General features: G+C 41.1%; 1 long non-coding RNA gene across 1 annotated transcript in view; it reads right to left on the bottom strand.

The window, feature by feature from the left end:
- Nucleotides 1-27330, bottom strand: part of LOC138690270 (uncharacterized) — a 161720-nt gene that overhangs the window by 64015 nt on the left and 70375 nt on the right. Inside the window, exon 3 of the long non-coding RNA XR_011329070.1 lies at nucleotides 17239-17318. This is a non-coding gene — a long non-coding RNA (uncharacterized lncRNA). The remainder of the gene's footprint in view (nucleotides 1-17238; nucleotides 17319-27330) is intronic.

Genomic DNA, 27330 nt, shown 5'->3' with positions numbered 1-27330 from the left:
ATGCAAAAGAAACGAGACAAGTTCAAAGACCAAATTCAAGCAAGAGCGATAGACGATGAAGCAGTTGTGTTGGCTTACGTAAAGCAGCCTCTCACCTCTGCAGAGGTGCAGACAAGCATCTCTAAAATAACACACTAAGGCAAAATAACAACACACCACCACAGCCACAAGAGGCCTAAAATAGGAGCCTCAACAGTTATTGTAACTAGATGTTGGTTATTTCTTGTATTATGCAGTCAGAAGATTTCTATTTCAGATTTCTTTCTGTTTATAGTCTACACGCTAAAAGATCATTAACATCTACAAGCTCTTCTCAGCTTAGGTAGCAGCAGCAACTTCTTTTTCACTAACAGAAAATCCTGATAATTGAAAAATGAAAAATTCAGGCAAGATTGCCCCAGCAGTTCTTGGGTGCTCAGGAACTATTCTAACACATTCTGCCACAAGACTATTACTATGATAAGAGACTGTGATTTTTAAATAAATATATAGAACAGTCAACATAAGTATAAACATAAGGCACATCTGATAATCTTTGTGAAGTTACTTGCTTTTACTAAAAAAGCCTTAGAGTTGGGTTGGGGGGTGTACAGCAGGTGATAACGCAACAATTGGTAAAGCGAGGTAAAGATAAAAACAACACTGCAATTAAATCTTTGAGTGAGGACCTTTGACTTGCATTTACTATTAAATATTTCAGTATTGCAACAGATTATCCCATATTTTTCATCATACTTTCACAGCAATGGCAGATCACCCTTTCCAGGCAATGGAGAGAGGAATGAGAAGAAAGGGGATTACTTGTGACATTTTGTTTTATTCTGTGAGGGCTTTTTAAGTTCTAAGGCTTCTTAAATGAGAAGGATGCAGGAAATTCATAGTGCATGCTATTATAGAAAAAAGTTCAGTATATCACCCAGTGACATGCTATATTTGGCAACTGGAAGTTTAGGCTCCTTTGGCCATGGTCTGTGGTTTTGCTTCATACACAGTATAGAACAAAAGGGACCCCGATCTTCAATTTGCACATCTACAGACCACTGCAGTAAGAATAAAATAGTGTCTGAGTAGGCACGATATTTTTAATAAGCTTTTCGCCTATTTAAATGCATTTAACTGCATGCTACTTGTTCAAAAGTAGTCAAGTCTCGGGACATCCCATTCCCTTCCCTCTGTTGCAAAACCGATGGAAGCAGAGGACGTGGGGGAACAGGAGAAGTCAAGAACCAGAGTAACGCCCACTTTGCCCAAAAATTATGCAGTAGAATTTCTTCATAGACAACAGAGACACCAACGAAGTATCCTCAAATACTTTCTGCATTGTTCTAGAAGGGGATCTATGGGGCAAGAGGTGGAAATGGAGGGAGAAACCAACATCTAGCACAGGAACAGCTAACTCTGAGGCCACGTGCACAAGCGTACACTATCCAGGTGCCCACAGGAGGATGCACCAGGGCCACAACCAAAATCCATCTCTGGTCTGCTGTGAAGAGCTTGCCATACCCGACGGGATCCCTGTGCCATCAACCCCGTGCACGGCACAGGCTGGAGTCCCCCGTTCCCGTTTCAGCAGGGTTATCCCCTGCATACCAGGCAGCCCAGCCTCCAGGCATTTGCAGGCAGCACAAAGTACTTACAAGTTTACTAGCAGAGGTCAAAACTTCTAGCCAACAGATTATTTTTTTTTCTATGTCCCCTATTCCTTTAAATCTGCTGCTCTCTTCCCATTTGGGGGGACACCGACTGCACAGACTGTTTATCTGGGAGGAGTGTTTCTTTGGGTTTATTTAATGGTCTTTGTTGATTCCTTTGAGTCTTCTGTAGGCAATATTTTTTTCTAGTTACTTTCAAATACAACATGGGGTTTGTTTGTCAGGTTTTGGAGGGAACTGGCTTTAAAATGATGGTCTAGGTATTTTCTCTTCTCCAAGCTGTGCCTTTTTGAGGGTTCTGCCTGAGGATGTAATAGTATTACAATGGCTTTAAGTTTCCAGGGGCTGGACTAAGGCAGTCTGTTAAGGATTTAGGCATTAGAATAAGGAAAGGCAGGTGGCTTTTGCTCTGTCTTTCATTGCTATTAGACTTAGCAATGAGTTTTAAGTCAAAGATGTGTTTGACAGCCAAAAAGAGTTATTCTAACTTGTTTTTCTACCATCACTGACTATCTTTCTTTCCCAAAAAGCATCTTCCCAAGAAGTACAGGCTGCCAGGTTTCTAAATCTCTGTCAGCTAATAAAAGTGAACCCAAAGTTCCCAAGATACAACAAAAATTGAAGCGTGCACTCAGTATTTCCTTGGTTTCATAATTAAACCAAGTCTGGAGAATAAATCAGTGGTCCCCCATTTTAACGAAGTGTCTTCAGAAACAAGGGACAGGACCTCCAGATCCATTGAATCTTCTCTGTTCTTCCCTTCGGCACAGCAGAGTCTCCTCTTTGCCTGAACGTAAGTGGGAGTAAACTTCTCTCTTGTGGTCCACAAAGCAAAGACAGCAGAAAAAAGTGCCAGGTTTTGGAGCCTGTGGCAGACAGTATCTACTGGTAACATGACTACATTTTTAGTAACGTTTTTAAAGACCGAGCAGAGCAATGATTGCCTGCTATCGCAGTGATGCTACCTGCAGCTACTAAAATACTAAGAAGGTGCAAGTCAAACAAAATCATCCTTAACACCTTGTGCCTACTCTAACAGATACATCGTGGGACAAAAATTACATCAAGGGACAGCACTGCCACATGCTCAGGATTTTATCAGAAGTCCCCTGGTATTTGTTGGGGTTTTCTTATGTACTTAAACTCCCAGCTCTGCAATCACATGAAGTAATTACATGAGAAACTCAGCTTTCCCGAGCCTCTTATTTGTGGAGAAGAGTTCTTACGACAAAGATCTCCAGTACCGCATCACCGATTGACCAAAGTTTTGCTGGAGGCATTTAAAAAGTGATGCTCCTAACATGCACACACACAAAATGGATCAAACTCTTCTCAGAGACACGATCCTGAAACCAATGGTGCAGCCACTCCTCTGACAAAAATCAATACCCTGCTAAAAACATATAGCCTAGGATCCTGCTCACAGCAAGAGGATAAGCTGTTTGTGAAGAGCTGATTACCCCTGTGTGGGGGAGAAGGTACAATGAAGTGGAAGAGAGCTCAGAGGTTGTCACTATGTATCCACGTCCTTACATTAAGATACATTGAAATAAGATGGGAAAAGCATTACAATGCCTGCTTGATAACACTCTCTAACCTTGTATATCGTTACTGCCATCCATTTCTGGGTTTGAGAGGGTTTTTGTCTTTTTATTTTTGCCAGTTTTCAGTTTCAGTCAGTGTGCCAACTTTCACAGACTAGTCAATTAAAATGGTATTTTAAGTAAGATTTCACAAGAAAATATTATATGTTACTCCCCCCAAATCAAGTTACGTTATATGAACTGCAGTCTCCTCTACTACCAATGCTATAATTTTGACCAAAAAAAAGGCTTTCCGTTTTTTCTGGCCCAATTTCCACGTTTACATAACGACACTATTTAAGACCCATGATTCTCTTACCCAGATACATAGTTTCTAGCTCCTGTTTCTGTTATTCAGGTACACACAGTTTCTATTTTTAAATCTATTACTTTATTCATTGGCGTATGTGTTTACACGAGGACTAAACCCAAGGCTCACTGCGCAGTGGTTCCTGGTTGCCCTTCCTCTCCCTGTCTGAGTGGAGGACAACAGATGACCTTTTCTTCTTGCTTCTCTCGCCCAACTCGCTATTTATTTCACAACTCATCCAATACAGTGTCCCAGTAGTGTTTGAAATTCATTCAGATAATCTTCCCGAACCCTTCAGGTCTCGAGCGTTTGAACCTGCTGACTTATACAGCAGGTCTAATTTTTCACATGACACTTAAAACCCTTTCTACGAGCAGCCAGGTTTGCAAGACCGCCAGTCCCTCCCTCGCCTGGACCTTGCACTCTCTCCCTGGGAGCATTTTGAACTCACTCTTTACTGGCGCATGACTCCCACAGCCATCAAACAGCGCAGAATACGTGAAATAACACATGCACGCACACACAAGGTCCCTTTCTTATTTGGAAAAGGTTAATTAGAGAAAAAACATTGACTAGCTCGAGCACGTTGTTTTTCTCATTTACAAGCAGTCAGCTTTAGACTAGTTTGAGAAGTACTGCTCTCCAGTCCTACTGTGTTCACTTCAGGAAAAAAAAAAAAAAGGCTACGGAAAAGATACTATGTTTTGATGGCTGGTTTACATATCTACAGTATGAACAGCTTATTGTATAAGAATGCACTTCCATTAACATCAAGAGTGTTGGGGTTTTTTTTTGTTAAACGATCCACCACCAGTTGCACGTATACAGAGAACACGCGGTTCTGGACAGCATGCCCTGTGACAGACTAACAGCTCAAAAGGGAAGTTTTCAATTATCCCACTCCAAGTACATCACTCCTACTGGAAGGATATTGCAATCTGCAGATTAACCATGAATTAAATTTATATTAAAAAATAATATCCTGTATTTCACATCCTAAATTAAAACAGATGTAATTAAAACCTTTGAAAGTAATTTTGGCTAGTGCTTCATTTCTATCTACAGCGCAAGCAGACACTTTCTCAGGCATTTATGCCAAATTTGACTAATTCTTCTGTTCTGTGTTTTAATTACTGTATATGCTTTCCTGTTGCAGTTAAGAATATCCATTACACATTTGAACAGCCAACATGATGAGAAAGTGTGCGCTTTTTTTAAGCCAGAGTCGTGCTTCAAATCATTAAGTGATAATGGCAAAGCTCTATAGCTCACAGATGCTTCTGCTATATACTGCTATAGATAGTCCGTACACACAAACACCCTCCCATGACCCGCATCTGACCTTGACTGCAGCAACGCACAGTATATCCAGAGCAACCTTACAGATGTAAGAGAAGCTATACGCTATTGCATTCAAGCCAATGCACTTCTGCTATGGCACCTATATTAAAGCCAACTGCAATAAACATTTTGTCTCAAAAAACTGATTTGTTTGGGGTTAGATTCCTTGCGTCCCCATCCCTCCTGTGCAAATGCACAAAAAGCAATCCTGCCAAGAACCCAGTTCATACAGCATAGCCCTGTACCAGCATCCCCAGAGACTCCCAGCCTCCTTATTTTTTATGGGTTGAATTTTAGAGACTTGGTAACAGTTATTCTTTAAGTTCAAGAATCCATATCAGACAACAAGGTTTGGAGATCACCCCTTCCAGAGCAAGTTTTAAGTCTCCAGTCCACTTGTAAAGTTAAACAGGGGGAATTTCAAGTGCAAAAAAATGTAAACTGCTACAATCCAGTCCTTGCTTTGCTTGGCTTAACTGCTGAGTTACCTCCCCAGGCAGCCAGATGCAAACTGTTAGTGGAACTGGAGTTTTAGATAATCGCATTTGGTGAGATCTTCCTGCAAAAACAGCCTTGTTCTCCTCCTTGGCTTTGTAGACCAAACCACACGATGAAGTCACTTCTAAACATATGTATCGCATACTGTAGGTATGTGTGTACATACACATTGTCTATGGTTAACACTGAAAGATCAGTGAGCAAGTTCCCCTTGAATTAAACCAATAAAGTCTAGACCAACTGCTTCAGTCAGTCTAAATTTCAAGAAAAAGGGAACAGCTGCAAGCAGGAGAAGGCAATCACAGCTGTCTTAAAACTTAAAGTAAATTATGTGGGAGGATTTGCAGATAAAAAAGTGAAGTGTATTTAAAATAGTAATTTGAGTATTGAAAGTTTGAGATATTTTAAATAAGAATAAAATGTACACTTTTTGCATAGCTATAGGTCAGAGTCTCCTCAGTTGTACAAGCAAAAATTTGAACTCATTGCAGAGAAATCAACAGAACTGTTTGTTACACCTCTGCGGACTTGAGCAAGTAGAACTTCACCAAAAATTCTTTTCTAAGAGGAAAATATGCCTTTGCATGTTAACTGGTGAAAATAAGACAACCTACATATATAAAATGTTCATGTCCATTCTACCATCATTTACATGGGAAATATTCTCTTCATTCCAATAAAACTCAACAGAATTGTATGTGATAATGTGAATCACTTTATTATTACCTTAATGCAGAAAATATCCGAAGGACCTAATCCAGCCTAGTTTTTGTCCTGGAAGCGTTCAAATTCAGGTTGGACAGGGTTTTGAGCAAGCTGATCCAGTGAAAGACGTCCCTGCCCATAGCAGGGAGGTTGGACTACATGATCTTTAAAGGTCTTTTCCAACTCAAACCATTCTGCGATTCTATGAATAAACAGAAGAATGCATCTTTGTACTCAGAGTACATATTATGGTGCTCCTCATGAACAGTCTCTACAAAAAAAAGACAAGAACATTTTATGCCACTGGGGGGGGGGGGGGGAATTTCAGTAAGAAGTGACAAAACAGGGAAAACAAAGGGTTGACCAGAATGTGAAAGCTATTCAAAGCAGGAGTGAAATAATCAGACATTTTCCTAATAAACAAGTCACACACATATTCTGCCTACTCCAAGCTTTGTCATGAACGCTTGCAGCTTTACTGCAGAGGATCAGACACATCTAGGTCTAGATCCCGGCTAGGAGCATAAAATCAGGGGAGTTCCCAGCCCCACGACAGGAGACCAGCACTGCAGGAACAACCCGCACCTATAAGTCAGGAACTGGTTTCAGATACAGGACCCGGAGCTCAGCCTTTCTTCTTTATGGTGGCAAAACATTACAGTGTTTATCTGCACTGAAATTCCATGTTTGCCAATACAAAGCAATCAAGCTGGGCAGCGGTCCCTCCAAACAAACAAAGGCATGTGCACTATGTTTTGTACTACTTTTCCAAAGCTTTGGCCAAATCCTCGATTGCCAAAGCATCAAAAACCTCATTTTTGCTTATTTTCAGGCTCTTCCTCAGAAAGCACAGCATGTGAATCAAAAGCTCTCCACTTTGCCTGCCACTTGAGGATTTTTAATAAATCAACTTCTTCTTATGACAAAGGCTCTCTTTTGAAAAATACAAGGCTCAAAACCTGCAACACAGTCTCCAAAGAAAATAAGAATAAAGTTTTAAACCAGTGTGCATTTGGGAAGCTCTGATAAGTCAGTGCTTTCCATCTCATGCATATTCCTATTTTTATTGTATTCGTTCCCTAGAAGAAACACCTACCGTCGCTGCATTCCTTCTTCCACCGGCTTATCGGTGCATGCCCTTGACCGCAGTACAAAAAACAGCATTTACCGACACTCTGCAGGTGAAAGACTATTCTTCCGTATAAATTATACGTCTTAGGAACTCAGCATTTCTTTCACACTGAAAACCTATTCAAGCCTTCCCACATCTGTGGGCTAAGTGGTTTGCCCCATCCAGGGGGGCCGACAAATGCTGATATTTCAAGAAACCTAATCTCTTAATGATTGGGATCAGACGAAGGGTATGGTCATGAAAGAGACAGCTTGAAACAGGCCTAATCTCCGGCATATCTGAACCTACAGATGGCAAAGACATAGCGCTGCCACCAACATAGCTTCGACCGACTGTAATCTGCCTACCCAAGGGTGGTCCGACCAGAGCAATTGAATCGCACGTGGAAAATTCTCACGCCGATACTTCTGTCCTGGGAAAGTACAGCGAGGCTGGCTAGGCTGGGCGCCGGCGGGAGCCGAGCAGGCACCGTCTCTGTCAGACAACGGCAACGCCAACCTGCTGGCAAGACCATATTCCTGCTCGGTCCTGCTTTGATCGTGGCAGAATTCCCACTTCTCGGTTTCCAGACTGCTGGTTTTCCGAGGTCGGTCATCTCACCGGTGCCTCCGTGCCTGACGATTCCCTGACTGGGCAGCCCCGTGCTGCCTTTCCCAGTTTATGGCCACAGACTGTTGCTTTTTACAGACACTGAATGTTTTCTAATTCACTCCACCTATCAGCTAAATACAACACTTATCAGCGCTGGGGCATGTGGCAGAGGCTCAGGTTTTCCAGTCGGCCCACTCAGGGCAGTGGTGGGTAAGGGTACATCCCCTCCCTCTCCTCCAGCAGAGCCCCAGTTGTCTGCAGCAATAAGCCACCATCCTCTTCGCTTCCTTGCAAAATACAAGTATTTCCACCTCATCTTAACCTTTCCCTGCAGGAGAGTCTACGTGCTAATTGTGACCCCCCAAAAAAACAGTTTAAAAACCTTGAGTTGTAAGCATCCTAAAACAAGTTTAAAGTTTCAAGTTGAATTTTCGGTTGACATATAAACTAAACTGATGAGTCACCCTATGTACCCAATGTCCAAAGACAATGGTATGCAATCTGCAACACAGCCCTCCTACACTGATCCCCGAAATAAGACAAGAGACCGCCCCGACTGTACACAGAGCAGCAACGTAACAAGAATTAATCATTTCCGAGAGGACCAAGACGAGACACGGTCACGCAGCTGACCTGGGGAGCGTTCAGCCTGGGAGAGGGCCGTCCTCCCTGGGACAGAGCACATCTGCAAAGCAGGATGTTTTCCAAGCTAAGAGCTGATGCGTTTTTCTGGTGGAGGAAACAGGAGCCAGGAGGATTATGGTTATTTTTGAGGGCCCTGGGAAGGTGGGGGAGGGAAATCAGGCACCCAGGGCACATTCGCACAACTATCCAGGCACCAAAAAAAAAAAAAAAAAAAAAAAAAAAAAGAAAGAAAAGCGTGCTTTTCTGATCCTTCCTTCAACAGAACAGCAGCAGCATTCAGCAAGCCGTGAATTTACTGCGTGGGAGTTGCTTCAGCTCTCTCAGGGAGCTTTTTCTGCCTATACTTGGTTATGTGTCTGGTGTGTCATTTATTAACTCATAGACCATGTATATAAGAGGAGGCACGTGGGGGGCTAGGGAAGTGACAAAGCAAGGGTGATTAGCAGATTAGCATTTCAGGAGCTAAGTTGAATTTTTCCAAAGTACTCATCGCCATAGACTATTTAATAAAATAACTGGGGGGGGGGGGGGGGGGGGGGGGGGAAACAGTGAATTAAAACAATCGCTCACCATTAAACTTGATTCAACAGGTTAAAGGATGACCGGTCAGTTTTTAAATACCCCAGGAACAAAAGACTTTTGTTACTAAAGTTTCTAACACCAGAGCCCAATCTGGATGACAGAATACTTAGGCCAGTAGTTAAAGTGAAGATTACAAAGGAAAGACCAATGCAGAAACAATTGAAGATAAAATCAACATGATAAAATTAGTTCCGTGCTCCTGTTGGAAATCCACCCTAAATATCCTACAGCTGACAAAAGCAGCAACACCTAGCTGTAACCCTGCAAAAACACACCCATCCAAGTGTAGAGTTTAGGCAGGTTGGGCCAAAAGTCTCAAAACAACAAATTTCTGGATACTCCAATAATTGAGTCTTCATTTAAATATCTGTGATAGAAATAGATGCTTATCTTTCAAAGTTTTGACATTTAAAAATTTAACTGAAAGTATAAGCCCAAAGACAGCATGGAAGAGAGGAAACCTAAAGCAGTAGCTTCAGTGACAGACGAACGACAAGGCAAGCACCACAGAAACAGAGGTTTGTCATTTTCAAGGAAATTTTGATTACTTCACCTAAAACTTTTTGCACATTGACTGTCACGTACCCACAACATTTGCAGTGGTACTCGCTACCTGCTGCCAATACCAAAGTATGCATTACTCAGTCCCATTAGGATGAGCAAGGCTGGCTTCAAGGGTAAAGCTATATTTTAACTTCTGAACCTGAAGTTTACCGGACCTGTTCCAAGAAGTTCCATTTTAGTAGTTTCCCATGTATCAGGAGGCCTGAAAGAATTCAGAATCCAGGGTTTTCCCTGGGAAACAAGCCCCAGTTTTTTTCATCAACGGATGTCTTTCACACAGCTATGAAGTTTGACTCACTCGGGGACAGGTCAGAAGGATGCCCCACTTGACAAGATTCCCATTGAGAAAACAGCAAGTCGGACTGAAATCTGGTGGCCAATTTAAAGAAAACAGTCCTTCCTGTTCTGAAGACATAAACTGGCAACAGGGAACAATTTTCTTTAAAGTTCTGGTATTAGACTTTGCTTTTTATGACAGATCAATGCAACTTTAAGATAGTTGTTCCACTCTGTGGTGCAGATGTGTTCCGATTAGTTTTTAGAGGTGAAAGTGGTTGTGATGGGACTTCTGTACTTATTGACCTAATCTTAAATCCCAAGATCCTTAAACATTAAGAAAACCATATATATAGTACTATTTGCCAACAAGAACTAAGTATTCTCCAGCAATATGAGAAGCTGGGCTTATGCTACAGGCACCTTACAGTTCCCCAAGAGCTGGCAGTGCTGCTGAAGCAGTGTCTGAGCAGCACTCAGGAGCTCCTGCAAGGGACGATCTTGCAGGTGACCAAAATAGGTTTATGACAGGCAATGAAGAAAGTTTATGCGGTTCTCTACAAGATCAGAGAGTTGTGATGTTACACAGGAGGTTCAGAGTTAGGGAATTCACTTAAAACACGTGTTAAGGGGCAGGAGAGCACAACGGGAGCCTGTGCCAGATCTGCTGGCAGTTCTGTTCTCACCCTCTGTCCGCTGCTGCCCTGCAGCTTTCAGAGTCAGACACTTGTCTTCGTCACTGGGAAGACACATCCATTTAACAATAGAAACAAAGATGATTCATGAATGCACATGGATTGATATTTCCCATGGAACAGAACAGACCAAGAGAAGCCAATTCTAGAAATGAAAAGTTTCTTACAATGTTTTATAGAAACACTCACACTGATTGTCCTTGGCAAAAACCACAGTCTTTAAGGGAAAGCGTGCCTGTGTGCAAGCCAACAGGCGAGCATGTGACTTTTTTTTTTTTCTTGAAAAACATTTTGTGAGTCAAGAAGTAAAACCCCACAATTTGCTGTTTAGCAACATCACCACCATCATCAATAGTCTTTACATAAGTTAATAGGCAGACATGATAACGGCACTAAAAGGAAAGCACTTGACAATTTATTTCTATCCTTTCCCACCCCAGGTATAAATCCCATCCCCCAAGACAACTGGGTTCTGATTTAAACTACTGTAGCCTACAACTTGAGTAGAGCTGCTCAAAAAGGTTATTTAAAATTTGTGTTTTGTTTAACAGCTTTCTTGGGAGAAAAGTTTCTGAAAACTTCAACATTTTCAACCTGAACTGTGGGACAGGAGGAGAGCCCCAGAAGGCTCCCCCCTTGCATGTCCCAGCACAGCACTTGCCAGCTGTGCTGCTCTGCTCCTGAATTAGAAGCCTTGTCTCGCCAGGGTCATGGCAAACAGTGAAAAACAGATCTGCTTTTTCACCAAGGACTACTGCTTCGTTCAGCTGATCACTGATCAGGCCAAAGTAACTGCATGTGATAATTATGAAGAAGTGTAATGCATGGGCATGAGAGAGAGAAAGTTAAATTTTAAGACCTAAAGTTGATAGTCCCGAGTGCCCCCTCCCACAGATTCTGGTAAGATTCAATAAGCACTTCTGATGATTTTCACCACCATTTCTCTAACAGCTGCACTACTTGAGCTATTCAGTCTCAGAGTTTTAAAGTGATAGCCGAAGTGTATTTTTCTACTATTTTCTTCTCATTAGAAATGAAATGCCCAAGCCATATTCACTTAACACCACAGAGAAAAGAGAAACAAAGAAGAAAAGGGGAGAAAGGTCACTGTCAGGCCAAGATCAAGTCTGGAAAGTTTCAGACTTCAGGCATGAGCATTTCAGGAAGTTATAAGCAACTGGAATAATAAAGGAATTATAATTGAAACACTGCAAGGATTTTAAATGTCGGTCTTGCTATGCCAACCAAGTATTATTTAATGTGTTTCAACAGCACTCAGAAACACTTCTTGGCTGAGACACGAATGGTCTGTGCTTTCGAGATCACTCCCAACCTCCCTGAAAAGGCAGAAGAAAGGGATAGACGGTGTTGGTCACAGTGGCAGCTGACGGAGATCAGCACAGCTCCCTTGCTTTCAGTGGTATCAGTGAGTCACAGGAAGAGCCAGAAAAGGGAGCAAAACCAAAATCCCCCAACTTGTAACAGCTCATCTAGTTTACTTCTGAGTTACTTCCTCCCCATCACAGAAGTGCCGTGTCAGCCAGCCTTTCACCAGAGCGGCTAATCAAAATGTGGCCTGTTCTGATGCCTCCTGCAAGGGTATACAGAAGCAAAGAGCAATATTTCTCCAACTTAAGAGAATTTGCTGTTCAAATTACAAATGTCAACATTTTTGTCCCCACCCCCTCCCAGCACACTTCTCTCAACTCCTTGCTCTGCTCCTCACAGGAGGGCCATGAATTGAATGAAGCTTAATCAAAGTTTTCCCTGCCTCTCTCCAGAACAGATTTATAATTATGAACAGACTAAATAAATTTTTTCCCCTTCACTGCTCTAAAGGAACACAGGATCTAGAAAGGTATCCTGTAATTGCTGAATTCCTGTTGAAATAATCCTAGAACGATTATTTTTCCAAACAGTGCTCTGTTAAAAAAATTCAGACATCCTATGAAAATTCTGCATGCCAACCCAGGCATTTAAATGTCTACATCTCCTGAAAACAAACAAACAAACAAACAAACAAACAAAAAAAACCAAAAAAACCCCAATGTTTCAAGTTCATTCCACTTGACTCCACTTAGCAAGTCTTTGCAAAGGGCAGGAATGCCTAAATACACCGAGTTTCTAATACAACACTCTAGAGGCACTACCACCAGCATCTTCACTTAAGTTTTAAACACACTGTGATACTGTGTTTCAGTCAGAAACTAGGTCATAAACTTCCCTATTGGAAAGCGTTTATAGCTGTTTGGACTGGATTATTCTGTTCAAGAGGTTATAATAATAAAGGAAGCTTGCAAGTGTACTTTTTCCAAACTCGTGGTATGTCGTTGCCAGTTTGAGAAATTGGCTCATTACTTCTCCCTGTTTGGCTCCTCCATTCTCCGTTTCTTGTTTGCTTTAACCTCTTTCTGGACAAATATAAAACTTACTGTTTCACCTAATTAACATGAGGGAGAATATAGAAAACTCTCATTTATTCCAGTTCCAGAATCAGTTTTACAAAAACATTGTCAGAGTTTCAAGAAGCATTCAGATGTTAAGAGTCCTGCCAAAGTTTACAATCTAGTTATATCCTGCTACAGAAAAAAAAGCCTGCTCTGTTTTTTCAATTTTATACAAGTCTCTGGCAAGAAACAATCCACCTCCATATATTCACATGCATCCAGATGATCTGTGGATAAGCCTTATTCTCCTTAGTCTAATCAAACTGGCCAACTCACTTTCTCCCCTTCCAAACACTCCCAGCACATTTTTCTCAGCCACTCCTTCCTGTACAGGCAAGCAAAACAGCGGATTTGCTCTTCTCCCCACCACCACCCCTTTTGGAAGGCTTAAAACAGCGAGCAAACAGTTCAACCACAGGTCTAATATTGCAAAGCTTTTTCATTTGAGGTTCCTCTTCTTGGTTCTCCATTAAATAGCTGGTCATTCTGTACCACAGAGACGTTCAGTGTCCATCAGCCTCCCAGAAGGGATTCAGGGGAAAACCTTTGCCCACTTTCTGGGGACTTGAGGAACAAGGCACCCAACAGTTTCCTCTAAGCAGAAAGCTGGCTTGGCAGTTTTTTCATGCTTTTCCATGAGCCATCAGAACAAATGCAGCAGAGTCATCTTCAACTGAAAAAGCCTTAAATTATATACTACATCCAACTTGCCTTGTATCTCATAAGGATTCAGATGAAGGCCTTGCACGTCGAGGCAATCCTTTGTAAGAGTTGCCTTATCACCTTCTGCCCCAAATATAGGCACAGAAGGGAAAAATGAGGGCAGATGGGATAGAAATACGTGTACAACATTAAGTTGGTTCTGTAATCAGGAACAGATATTAAGTCCAAGATCTCCACTGTGTTTTGAAGAAAAACAAAAATGGAGAGCAAAAATACACCCAACTTTACCCAGCTACATAAATTCTGTCTCCCAAACATTCTCTGCCCACAAGGAGAATAAGCATAATTATTGTCCTTCAGTTGTCTCTAAGACTTTAGCTAAAAGTTGGTTTTGGTTCTGCTTGCTTTTACAGAATTTTGAAAGCCTTTAGTCTTAAAAACGTAGTACTCTGTATTCTGTACTTAGCCCATTCATGGTATCAAATTTTACTTTTTCAGAGAGGCTCACCTTCAGCAAAGCCATAGCCTTTTCCAGTTCGGCAATCTTACCACAATAGTTAACGTCATCTATATTGCATCGTGTATTTCTGTAACTCCATCTAAGCAAGTCAGGTAGATCTATGCAGTATTCACACTTACTTCCATAGCCTTGATGCATTAGCTGGAATATGTGCAGTCAGGTCCTCAGTGCAATAATTTTGCTGCAAAGGCACTACTGGGTAATTCCTTTTTTCTTTTTAACCTACCTAAAGTTTCTGTGAACCCAAAAGCAATGTTGTAAATGTACAAAAGAAAAACAAGAAAAAATATAGTTCAGTTCTGATTAATGGTCCTATATTTTAATGTGTTGCTGGGAGGCTTAAACCATTGAGTGCATCGCCCCAGGATATTTTAAACTTATGATGGTTTCTTCCACACAATCTTGAATTCTGTCAGGAAAAAAAATGGCCAGGACAACTGCCTCACAGCTTAGGAGACAGAGCATCTTCTCTGTTGCTTTCTGGAACTCAAGGAGGTACACAACTTAAAGGCCACACAACCCCCAAACTATTATTAAAAAAACATGGGAAATGAGCTCAAAGAGAAAAGCAAGACAGGTCTGAGCAGCTGCCTCAAACCTACCCATCAGGAAGGCACCAGCAATGGAAAAGCCACAGAAGTCCTGCAGTTCCATTTCACTTCAGGGGGATTTTAGTCTAGCTACTTAAAAAGATGCCTTCTGTAGAGCTTAGCACCCACCGTCCCTTGTCACCACCCCACTGGAGCAGAAAGGGCACAGTGCAACTCCTGTCTCGCCCAGCATGTCATCCTAGTGCCCAGGTTAAATGAAGTTTGCAAGTAGGAGGTTCAAAACTAACCTCAGGGAGTGCTTCCTCCCTCCCTCCGGCATTCCCAGCTGGGGAATCCTGAACGGCGCGAAGCTGCAAAGCCTAAAATGTCACCTGGGTTCAAACCATAACCTGACAAATTCATAGAAGAGGAAAGTATACCCAAGACTGCTCAACACAGAAGCCACCACTGACTCAGAGGTCCTTTATCTGCAGATCATGAGAGGTTGGTCTGAGAAGTGACCACATGCTGGGCTTGCTCTGCTCTCCTCTCTTGGCATCAGCTACCAGTCACTCTCTGCGACAGGAGGCTGCTATGCCTTCCCTAAAGGTCTAGGCTTAACCTGGTCCCTTGATCTGACAGATATTAACATTTTGATGCATTTGTTCTGTTTATGCTCTTACAGCCTGCAAGCTGCAGAATAAACTCCAGCATCATCCATTTGTATATTTTGTGCCCTTGCCTTACGACACCTCTTTAACAGTGTGCCTGTATAAGATACACATCTGGCTCCAACCTGAACACGATGCAGTCTTCACCATATTTATCTTCACAATACTCTTGCAAAGGAAGAAAAGAAGAAGAGGGCAAGTGGAAGCCCAGAGATACTAAAGCCAGTGTGTGTAGTAAGACACCACCTACATATAAGCCCAAGTCTTTTACTTTAGCTGAAATGTACATTTGGCAGTAACCACCTTTACTTCTGAGCACTGGCTGCCTAGCAGCTCTACTTTACCAGCACAACAAGGTGATCCTCACATGCACAGAAAGCTCAGCATAGCCCTGAGCACATCAGAGTTGTGCAAGAAAAGTACCTGAGACACACCATCTTCTCTACCAGAAACGCAAGCACATAGGCATGTAGGCACTTACCTCCCACTGATACGGGGACTAAAGAATTTGTCCATGGTTTCCCAGGAAGCTTGCGACAAGGCAAGAATTGAATCAAGACCAACCTTTGCCGGCTTTGTGTAGGCTTTAACAAGCTTGGGTTAACTTCCAAGGTTATCAACAACTTGACAACTATATCCTGAATTGGCACAGCCTCAAAGAACAAGTTAAGTTACTTAAACCACCCAAGAAATGCTGAAATTGTCCTTATAGTCAGGCCTACAGTTGTGACTGCTAAAGTGACACAGCCCCAAAGAACAAGTTAAGTTACTTAAACCACCCAAGAAATGCTGAAATTGTCCTTATACTCAGGCCTACAGTTGTGACTGCTAAAGTGAAATAAAATTCAAAAGTAAGTTAAGGAAATGCTTTTATACAGTGGCAAGGGTAAAGACTATAATAGCAGCAGCTTGTTTGTTCCCATCATTCTAGTCAATTACATAGGATAATTATGTATTACTAATAATCTTACAGTTTATCAACATCAGATAACTCTTGTACATAAGGCGACTGAGGAAGACTGTTTGCTGCTTTGTGCAAAGAAACACACATGCGCTGGCACACATTCTCTTTATTGTGTTTCCATCACATTCATATCTTTGATAGAAGTGGATTTATTGAGAAAAATAAATCATATGAAGTCTTTATAAAACAGAGACACACAGAGACACAGCTGAAACCTGCATCACACTAGTCGTGACCACCGCAGATCCAAGTGCAAAATGTGAGCTAATGAGTTGGATCACAAGGGGCAGAAGAACAGAAATCACTGGAGAGCCAGCATCTCCCCTGTGGGATATGGCTGGAATTCACTACAAATACATGAAAAAATGTTTTGTTTTCTTCTTCATGGAGATACTTTCACCAAAGTATTAGCAGATTAACTGGTAAAAAGTTTACCAAGGGGCAAACCTCAAAAATTTTTTAGCAGGCCAAGTATGGTTTAGAGAAGTAAAGCCTTCTGGAATAGGTGGTCCAATCTGGTATAACTTAAATTAGATGGAACTAATTCTTGCAGGAGCAGGTGGGTTGATGGAAGAATTAGAAATGACAGACCATATTTTGTTATAATCTTTCAATCATTAAAACCCAATTTAACATGCAACGTCATCTGTTGTCAGAGTTACCATACCTAGGAGAAAAACCAAATACCTGCTCACAGTGATTTACAGAGAGACATATGTAAACAATCACATAAAGAAGAGATTTATATTTTATATTCAGGGAATTTTGATGCTGTAACATCGAAGACTGCTACTATTGAAGCTTAACCAAGACAATGCGAAGAAAGTTAATGAACAACCATACCAAATGGCATACATCTGATTTCTTACCTGAAGTGTGTTCATCAATCACTACCACTGTCCCAGGATAATGCTTCAGCAACCACGTAACAAAAAGACCTGGTGAACTCCTAAATGTTTAAAAAGAAATATAAGCATGTTACACAATACAAAAGTCACCTAATCCACAGCAAGTAGAACAATAATACTTCAGAGTTCAGTCTTATGCTGCACTTGCAAGGATTTTTGTTGTTGTTGTTCAGATGATTCTTTTTTTAATCAAATTTTTTATTTAGACTTTTCGTCCATGCATTCAAAGTTGTGGTACATTCATCTGAGACAGAACTAGAACCACAAGAAATGCAATTACTCAACAAGACTAATTATAGATGGAAAATCAACATATGTAAAAATAGAAGTATCAAAAGAGAAGCAGTCATCCCTAGCTGGTTTAACGATTTGGCAACTATGCTGTATCCACATATTCACTTGTTGATATTAATTCACACTGTATACAGAGCAGTTTTTCAGTTCTCATAGGAAAAGAAATAGCATTTCCAAATTATGGCTATATCTTACAGAAAGAATGACTTATGCTAAATGTGAAACTTGTCTTTTCTCAATATTTTTCATGTTCAATTTCAGTTGGAAAGATCTATATTTCTTCAGTGTCCAGGTATAAAGAATACTTTAAAATTCTGGACATAGCATTCTTCAGAGCTGCATTTTGACTTTATAGCCACAACACAAGTACATTAAAAGGCTCTGCAACTTACATTAGTTATACTGTATCTCTGCAAAAGTCTTCTCTTTCTAAATCAAAAAAATAAATTGGAAAAAACATGCACTGTTAATGTTGCACGCATCTGCTTGATTAACAGAGAGTAGAAACCTAACTGGCAAATTAACCTTTCAGATTTCACATACTGCAATTAACTCCCATATCTGCAAGCATATCACCATAAACTTCATGGGCAAAACACGCTTTCTAGGACACAGGAAAAGTACTTCTTCAGAACAGTATGCCATCAGGTCTGCTTTTACGAAGGACGCCATGTTTTATTGTGAATTACACTTATATCACACATTTTCTCCCTTTTACACATTATAAATTATCTTAATCAAATCTAAGGTGCAAGATACAATCTCTCAGTAGGTCCCACCCAACTTCTAGCAATCTGTAACACATGGAAGAACATTCTGGTTTCTGCTGCTTCAATACAGTTATTTCTGATGGACAGCTCAGCTACCTACTCCAGTAAATAAGGCTACCAAAGCATCACTCAGGATATGGCTACAATTGTGTTTCACTACACTTATTACGGGACAAAGCTTACAAAATCCACATGCACATATCCATCTCTCCATCTACAGAATTTAAAATGGCTTATCTAATACTAGTATATGCACATAAATGCTTTCATAAAAATTAGAAGTTAATTTATGCAAGGAAAAAAAAATCTGCAATCATTTTTCTAATGTTCATCCTTTCACATCACCAATTTTAAGTAACTGTTTCAAAAGGCTACAGAACCTGCCCACCTACTACACAGAAAATGGCATAATCAGGTGACTCTCTCATATTTGCTCTACTTACAAATCCAATAAATAAAAAAATCAATTCATCAGCTCTGAGATCAAACTAGCCTTTAAAAAAAAAAAAAAAAAAATCAAGTTGTGGTCCCTCCACTCTCACATTATAGCTACAATATGGCTGGTGCATACCTTTACATCCACACAACGTGCTCAGCCTGCAGTGAGACAGCCAGGCGTGGTGCAGAGGAAGGTTTCAGGGCAAGGAGTTGTTACCCACGTGTAGCTTAGAGACAAGAGACCATCAGAAACATTTGACTCAGAGTGCTGGAGCAAGGGTCTAGCAAAGAACCAAAGTTCACGTGGAATTCTATGCAGACTGCGGCTCCTCAGCTATCCCTATGGACTGCTGGTGGTCCCTACAGTTTCAGAAGGTGGTCCACAAAATAATCATGAGGAGGAAAAACTGAAAACACATTCCTGAGCACGCAAGCAAGAAAACAAGAGGAGAGAAATTAAGAGTGGGTCAACATTCAAAGTTTAGTATGATTCTCATCTGGTCACAAATGAAAACCATTGTTGAAACACAGCACAATGCTGTCCACAGGTTTTTCTTTTCTCTGAAAGCAAGTATTAGGTAGTATTTTGATGAAAGAAAGATTGAGGAATACTTTCACAAGTTATACTTCTTTACTATTATATACTAGACACATAAATATGTCTCAAGGGGGCAAAGACTTTGAAGTAAAAATTAGGAACAAAAAGCACATGACAGAACCCAAAATGCTTCCCAGTTCTTGGTGCCAAGTGTGTGCTCAGGCAGCACCTTGGACCATTATCGGGGAGACATGTTCACCAACCTTTGTACGCCTTGGCTTCCACACCAGGAGCTCTTGGCAGACGACCCAGATGGGCGCTGTGGCATTTTCTAACCCGGGGTTCAAGAGGGTCACCAACCTACCAACCAGCACTCACCGATCACCTCCAAAGCCCAAACGAAGCAAAAGACAAAGCTAATATCAAGCTTTAACTTTTAAAATTAGATGACTTGTGTCTGTTTGATTTCTTAAAACCAAGCAGGGCAGTCACATTAGTCAATTTTAATTACTTGTTTTCCTTCCCAAGGAAATGGATACAAGTATTGCTTTGACTACTCAGCTAACAGTGCTGCCTGAGGCTGGCAGTCCTAAAACGCTGGGCAAAGAGCCAAGATCGCCATGATCAAACTCCTTCCATCCTCTCCTCACATCTCCGTTAGAGACAAGAGAGCCCTCAAGGATCAGACCGTTGCCCTGAGCAGCGGCTCAAGCCCTTCACACCGCTTGCTCGAGCAAAAAGAGGCCGTACCCCAACCAACGGAGCTAGTACGGAGCGAGGAAGCCAGGAATCGTTAAAAGCAGTTTGTGCTAGTTGTGGGAAATGTTGCTCCAGAAGAGCATGCACGAGATGCACCATCTGGGCATTGCTGGCAGTCAGGCTTGGTCCCAGCATAACTATCTACGCGATGCCCCTTCTTCCTCTGCACCAAGCAAAGTTTTGGGGTAGAAGATTGCATGAAACGCATCAGAAAACATTGTTTCCTTCGTAAATATCAGCACCACCTCCTAAAAGGACGAGGCTAGGAATTATTTTTCAAGAAAAAGATCATTTGTAGGCAAGGGACTGAAGTACTACCATGAACTAGGTCAATCCCATCCTTTGTTACTGTTTCAAAAGTACAATAACAGCAGGAAGGGGGGTCAGGGTGGAATAATCATTTGTTAACAATTTTAATAGTAAAGCTTTATTGGTTTTCCCTATGGATTCTTGTAGTTATTATGGTGACATTAAGCGTTTTTCCTCCAAGTGAAGTATTGTTAATCCTTTTATTTAGGTTCAGAGCTACAGTACATGACCCCGCAAGAACATTCATCTACAGTCACAGCTGGAGCTGCAGACTCACTGGCTTGAAGGAATTAATTTCTTTGCAAGGCAGGAGAAACTGAAAGGCCAAAGGCTTATCTACAAGAAAATCTGAATTTCACCAACTCATACAAAGAACAGGACAAAACCCAAACATATAATCAGACACCTCATCAAAAAGCAGATCTGAAAAAACTCTGGCACGTTAGAGAAATATAGTTTGGGCGGGTGGGAATCTGAAGGTCTGTCATACCACAAAACAAGCTTTAGTTCTTAAAATAAATTTGAATTGTAAAAGCAGATTAAATGCAATTCTAATGAACTGCCATCGAGAGAGCACTCCAATTTAACGGTGCTCAACCCCAGCCACCCAGCCTTTCTATTATCTCATACCTTTCCTTGCTCACTTGCAAGATTTACCTAGAGCAAGTTATAACAGTACCAAGTGAAAAGCCTGTTCTTGCTTCAGCTTGGTTGTCAAATTCTCAGTCCATTTTCTCCCATGTAAGTAAATAACTGTAAAAATGTGAAGAATGCTGGAAAGTCAGATTGTCTGGGCATAATGCAGAAGTTTGCCACAAGCACAAAAATAATACAAAGCAGAACTGTTGCCATCAGGTCACCAAGTGTAGAAGGATATTGAAAAAACTCATGAGCAGGCAGAACGTAAAGCGTGAGTGACAACCTGCACTTGGAAGCTAAAATCTGGATCTTCCACTTTTGATGGTTTTTAAGGAAATACTTCAAAAGCGATTTTTAATAGTTTAATGGTTTAATTTGCTCAATATTAAAAAACAAAAATTCCTAAGGCAGTGTTCAGATTGAACACTTCTTACAACGAGCCTCAGATAAGTACTCACTAGATGCATCACATTGCTGTTTTACACAGAATGCATTTAGAGACTTATATTAACTTGATCTTGTGTGTGTACATTTATTGCCTTTTTAATGATATGGAAGTTTGACCCATAGGACTGATCAGAAATATTTGTATATCCATAAACATTCACAGCAATTTATTTTGAGCAGATTGCACCGAAATGTTTACTTATGTTTTCTAAAAGCTGAGCATCCCTGACACTTTGGAGACCTCAATATCTTGAATTTTTCAAATCATTGCTTTCCTAATCAAGGAACAAAGGGACATAAAAGCTTCATTTAATGAAAATAATTTAGAAGTGGGGGGTTTTGTAAGGACAATATAAGCACCGAAAAACCAGACTACTGTTAATTCTTGCCCGCATTTTACTTTAAGAATTCAACTTGCTTACATTTTCAGAAGATATTTATTTGCAGCACATTCTATATGAGGAAATATTACAGCCACACTGGAACTCTTACAAACCTCTATCTGAAACAGCATGAGCAGCTCTTTACTAGAATTGTTAAATAAGTAGAAACTGTCAAAAAAAAAAAAAAAACCCAAAGCCAAATAAATTTCACTTAATCTCATTTAGATCTAGGATTTTTATCCATCTGAAGTGAAAATATATTTAATTAAATCATACCAGTGATGGAGCACTCTCCCTTTGCCATTTCACTATACATTTATTTTATCCTACTAGTCCATTTAGCATAGCTGCCCTTACCACTGTGTTCCCAAAGAGACCCAGCTTAGAAGATGATTTGGGTCAGATTTCACTGACTAAAATTACTCTATCACATTGGCATAGGGCATCCACTAAAGAATCCATATGCAGGGAAGAGCAAGCACTGTTCAGCCTTTGGAGGTTTCCCTGCTGCTGTTTTCTTGGATGAGGAGGACAAGATTTCGGTAGGAAAGGCCAAAGGGAGCACAGCCCCCTCCCCAGTGGGGCTGGAAAGGGCGCTGGAGCTGCCAAAGCTACGCAGCTCCTTCCTCCCACTACAGAATCAGGTTACTTTTAAGCACTACTTGCTAAACAGCTCTCTCCTTAAGAGGTAGGTATCAGTATCGACTCATATTAAACTAACATTGCTATACATATTGCGATCATCACCTGATAAAGGATAATACAGTAATGGCGTTCTGATTTTTTCCTCAGCTCGTTTTTCTTAATAGTGCTAATTCCCCAAAAGGAACAAATTCCCCGAGCAGAACCCACCAGATTACACAGGTTAGAGTGGCCTTTGAAGATGAGCTGTGCCAACAGCACTTACAAGCTAATAAGGATATGAGCAATGAAACCAGAACTTTACACAGAAATATTAAGGATCCCCAGCAGTAACCTGGCTGACCTAGTTATGTCACTTTGCCAGACAAAGCCAGAAAACTCAATCTATGTTTCTTTCCAAAGTACCAAAATAACAAACAGTCTTCAGATTAAAAGCTGACTTAATTCACTTACAAAAGTCATCATGAGCTATAATGGCACCACCTCCCCCTCCTATTTAATTTTGTTCTTTTCATTATCATTATCCCAGGTGGCTTTCAGGAAGTCCCAGCAAACTAGTCACTGTTATGAAGATGGCCTATTTTAATCACAGTCCCTTGACAAGAACAGCTAATTATCTAACTTTTCTGTCTGAACTACCAGATGGCTTTACTTCTATACTTAACTTGCTTTTAGTTTTCAGTAAGTAGTGACATTTGCATATTAGAAAATGTCTGGGATGACACAGAACGGAAATAATACCAGCACCAACACCAGCACCTCACATACAGGCAGAATAGGAACATATGCATCTACTGCATTCTTCCACTAAAATAATAAAGTCACTTCAGATGGCAGGCTTCTTCCACGTTTTCTTTTCCTGTTGGACTCCCCAAAAGCATCCAGCTTTCCCTTTTGCTGACAGGCCACCACGAAGCAGCAGACCTCCTAGTGCTGGGGGGCAGAGCTGAAACCTGGGGGGGTGGTGGTGGTAGGTTTTTGTTGTTACTGTGTTGGGGTTTTTTCTTTAGACAACACTAACATCCATTTCAAGGAAAGCAAGAGGGAGCTCCCCTGTGTTGTTCCAGCCAACCCCTTTTAGACTTTCACATTCCTCCTCCTCCTCCCGAGACCCCAGTTTGGGGCACAGCCTCCTCCCGAGACCCCAGTTTGGGGCACAGCCTCCTCCCGAGACCCCAGTTTGGGGCACATCTGCCCATCCAAGCCAGCAGAAAGCATGCCTGCGCTGCGTGCTGCGGTCCTGCGCGCCTCGGTGCCGAGTGCTCGGAAAGCTTCTAAGCTCGGCATCCCGTGGGACTGCACAAACACTCCAACACTCAAGCTTGGGGACAGTACTGCAAGACTGTCATCACTGATGATGCAATTAGCAAGTACAGCTTGTGTGCGCTGGCCAGGACATGTACCGAATCAGTCAGATTTCAGCTAGTTCCAGAACCATAAACTTCGGTAGGATTGAAGAGTATCCATGTCCACCTGGCACGGTGCACTGCAGAGGTAAACCAGCAAAGGAATCTGGCCCGAGTGCACTGAGGCAGCATTTACCCTTGGTATACACTAGGAACATCCAACTGCCTCTGACTAAAGACAGTGGACATCAACCAAAAGCAAGTCAAGGCCAAAGATCAGCCAACTGAAGGAACTCTGTGCACAGACGCGGGACATTATATTTCAGGGAGGCAAAAAACACTGGATATGAACCGTAGCAAACATATCCCTTACGAGTCATGCTCATAAAAAATGCAGGCATTTTCCTCTTACAGCCTTCTCACTATACTTAAAATTCCAGAGTTTATTACATATACATATTCTGCACTGCCAAAAATCTTTTCTCCAAAAAATAGCTGCAATGCAAACATTGACTTTTTCTATGGGTTACAATTTCTGAGAATAACTGTAACCATGCAATGATGTTGCAACATTCACTACAAAATTATTGAAGAACCCAGACTTGAGAAAATTCCCATGTTCCTGACAACACAGAAGGAGTTACAACTGCACTCTTTTTTTTTTTTTTTCTTTAGGAGTCTATTGTCTCGATACAGAAATAAATGGAAAAACACACAACAGATAGGGAAGAAAACATTATATTCAAGTTCCTAAATGGGTACCACAAGAAATGACAAATAAGATGCCAAACAGTAATTTTCATTATTTTTTGTCTGTGTATCTTTAGACAGTCACTCACTTTTAACCACCTTCTCTAAAAGGTTTAGGATGTATTTCTAAAACAAAGAAAATACCTTCGCAATCAGAAATCCAAATTTTAGTCATATGAACACTAAGAATATATATACTTAATTAAATTATACTGGTAGCTAATTCAGAAGGGAGAATTGTTGCCTTTTTTTAAAAAAGATAGTATTCTAATACCTGATAAAAATCAGTTACTTCAGTGAAGAACTAGAAACAACAACATTATCATATTGCCATAGTTTATACTATAGCAAGCATCATCAGATAAGTGTCCCTTGGTACCATCACAGCAACATAAGGATGCCTAAGCATAAATAATAATCAGAGTTTTCTTGGTTTTACAGCAGTGACTTTCAGGCAGTGCAGCAGGGAAGAAAGGCTGACTGAACACCCGCCGCTCCAGAGACAAAACTGATTTTTGCTAGTGTAATTGCCACCACAGCTTCCATTTTTAAGACTTCTCATCTCTGAATGTATTGCAGCAAGGATGCTCATTGAATTAATGGAACACCTTTGGACTGACAAACTTGGTAAAGTTCTCAGGTTTGGGTTTGGTTTCCAAAACTCCTTTGATCATCTTATCCCTTAGTGGAAACTATATCAGGTTTCATCTTCTGCCACTATAGCCCAACTGAAGTCAGTTCTTGGAACAAGCACCCTAATAGAAACCCAAAACAAATTTAAAAAATCCCACCTTCCTTTAATATTTGCTTGAAGGTGTTTCTGTAGGATTCAGGCAAACAAACCTTCCCAAATGGAACTGTAATTCACATCCATAGAATGCAAAACATTAATCTTCCGACAATCAAAGACTGTACTATCTATTTTTAGTAATCTACAGAGTTTTTGGAGCTGACTTAAGAGTCAGTGCAGAGCATAAGAGGTCTTGGGAAGCTGACTTGAGTAGGACTTGTAACGGCAATCTCTAGTTATATTTCACAGAGCCCTAGATCCTCCTAAAATGGAAAACAAAGGTAACTATTGCCAAGAAAACTAAGTTTCCTTGATTTTTTCCCATGTAGTGCTGTTTAACGTTCACTTAACCAGCCTGGGTTCTGACCCATTTGTAACACTGCAGTGTCTGCTGCCACTCCTCAGTTTCAGTTTCATTAAATCAGTGGGCGAGTGACTACAAGTTATGATTTAAAATGAAGTTTCCTAGATTGGTCAGCTTCTGTCACATAGTGATTTGGCCAACCAGCAGCAGCATGGGTGAGATCTCAGCTGCCTGCCCAGGCAGCCTTGGGCAAGTCAGCTTTAGGCTAGGTCCCACTCCTGAGCTCAGCTGAACGTCATGTCCTCACCCAGAGGAGCCCCTAGCTACATCCCAACACCAGGACAGGACAAACCCCTGACTTTTCCATACATCCTGGTTTCCACAGACCCAGATGGAGCTCAAAAGCACCCTTAACAGGTTTAGGGCACTGGGGTGCTCCGCAGTGTGCCCCTGATGGCAACCTGAGACACTGCTTGGGTGGCCTGTAACTTCAGTTCCCTGCTTAAACAAAAAGCTCCTTCACCACAAAAGCGATGTAAAGTTCAACCTATTAATGAACATAAAGAACACAAGCAATAATGACTTTACAGGCAAATATTGACAAAGGGTAACAATTTCAAAGAATTGACTCAAGTACACCAAGTCCTCCTGAGTCATTCCTCTGTGGGATTTCTGCTCCATGGTGACTTTGAAAGAAAGCCTTGACTATCCCACAGCATCTCCCTATGCCTACGTGTGCTGCCTGCATCCATTCTACAATCTGAATCACTTCCTGTGTGCAATTTCATTAACTGGAAGCCTCTTAAAAGAAAAGCTGGGGCGGGGGGGGGGGAGGGGGGAATCTGAAGGGAGAGGGAAAAAAAACAAAAAACAAAAACCAAAAAACATTTACAGCTAGAAAGCACAGAGATAAGATTTTTTTCTTGACCAAGACCACCAGGTATTTCAAATGTAACAGATAACACCACTAACACCATATATAAGCTACTGCATATTAATACTAAACGATTCCTTCCTTTCTTCATGAAAGGAGTCAATTGAATGGGACAAGAAATATTTTCTTCCTTTTTTTTCATCCATCCTTAGTACATATCAGTGCACAATTCTTTAAGTGCCCATAGTCTGACATAGTATACTGAGACCTGTGTTCCTGCAGACATCCATAATATCGTGTTAGAATTCTGATTTACAGCCATATCTTAACATCATCTAATAAAATGACTAACATGGGTGATATACAACGAAATCACAAGCCCTCCAGATACAGACCAGCCTGGGCAAGCCACATGAGTGAGTTATCTTTAGTACTGAAAGGAACTGATGAGGTAATTCCTTCAGTAACTTATCAAAAAAAATATACAGCTTTAAATCCTAACTCACACTTTATCCCACACAGCAGCAGGAGGGTCTTACTAATTGGAATCTGTCGAACATATGGACTGGAATACATCCCATCATCCAGCACCTCAAACTGTACACATTAAGTCACTAAGCTTTAGCACACTATTTACAATTTGCCTTATGAATGTATCACTGTATATTACATTACTAAAGTGTACATGTAAAGAAAACAAAGGAAGCTTTAATGATGGCAACTAACACAAACATCAAAGACATGCAGTGCAAAGAAATCCATGACTACAC

Source organism: Haliaeetus albicilla, chromosome 21, assembly GCF_947461875.1.
Source record: "Haliaeetus albicilla chromosome 21, bHalAlb1.1, whole genome shotgun sequence".
Classification (NCBI taxonomy): domain Eukaryota; kingdom Metazoa; phylum Chordata; class Aves; order Accipitriformes; family Accipitridae; genus Haliaeetus; species Haliaeetus albicilla.
The sequence above is the reverse complement of the archived record's forward strand: the minus strand, read 5'-3'. Positions and strand labels throughout refer to the sequence as shown.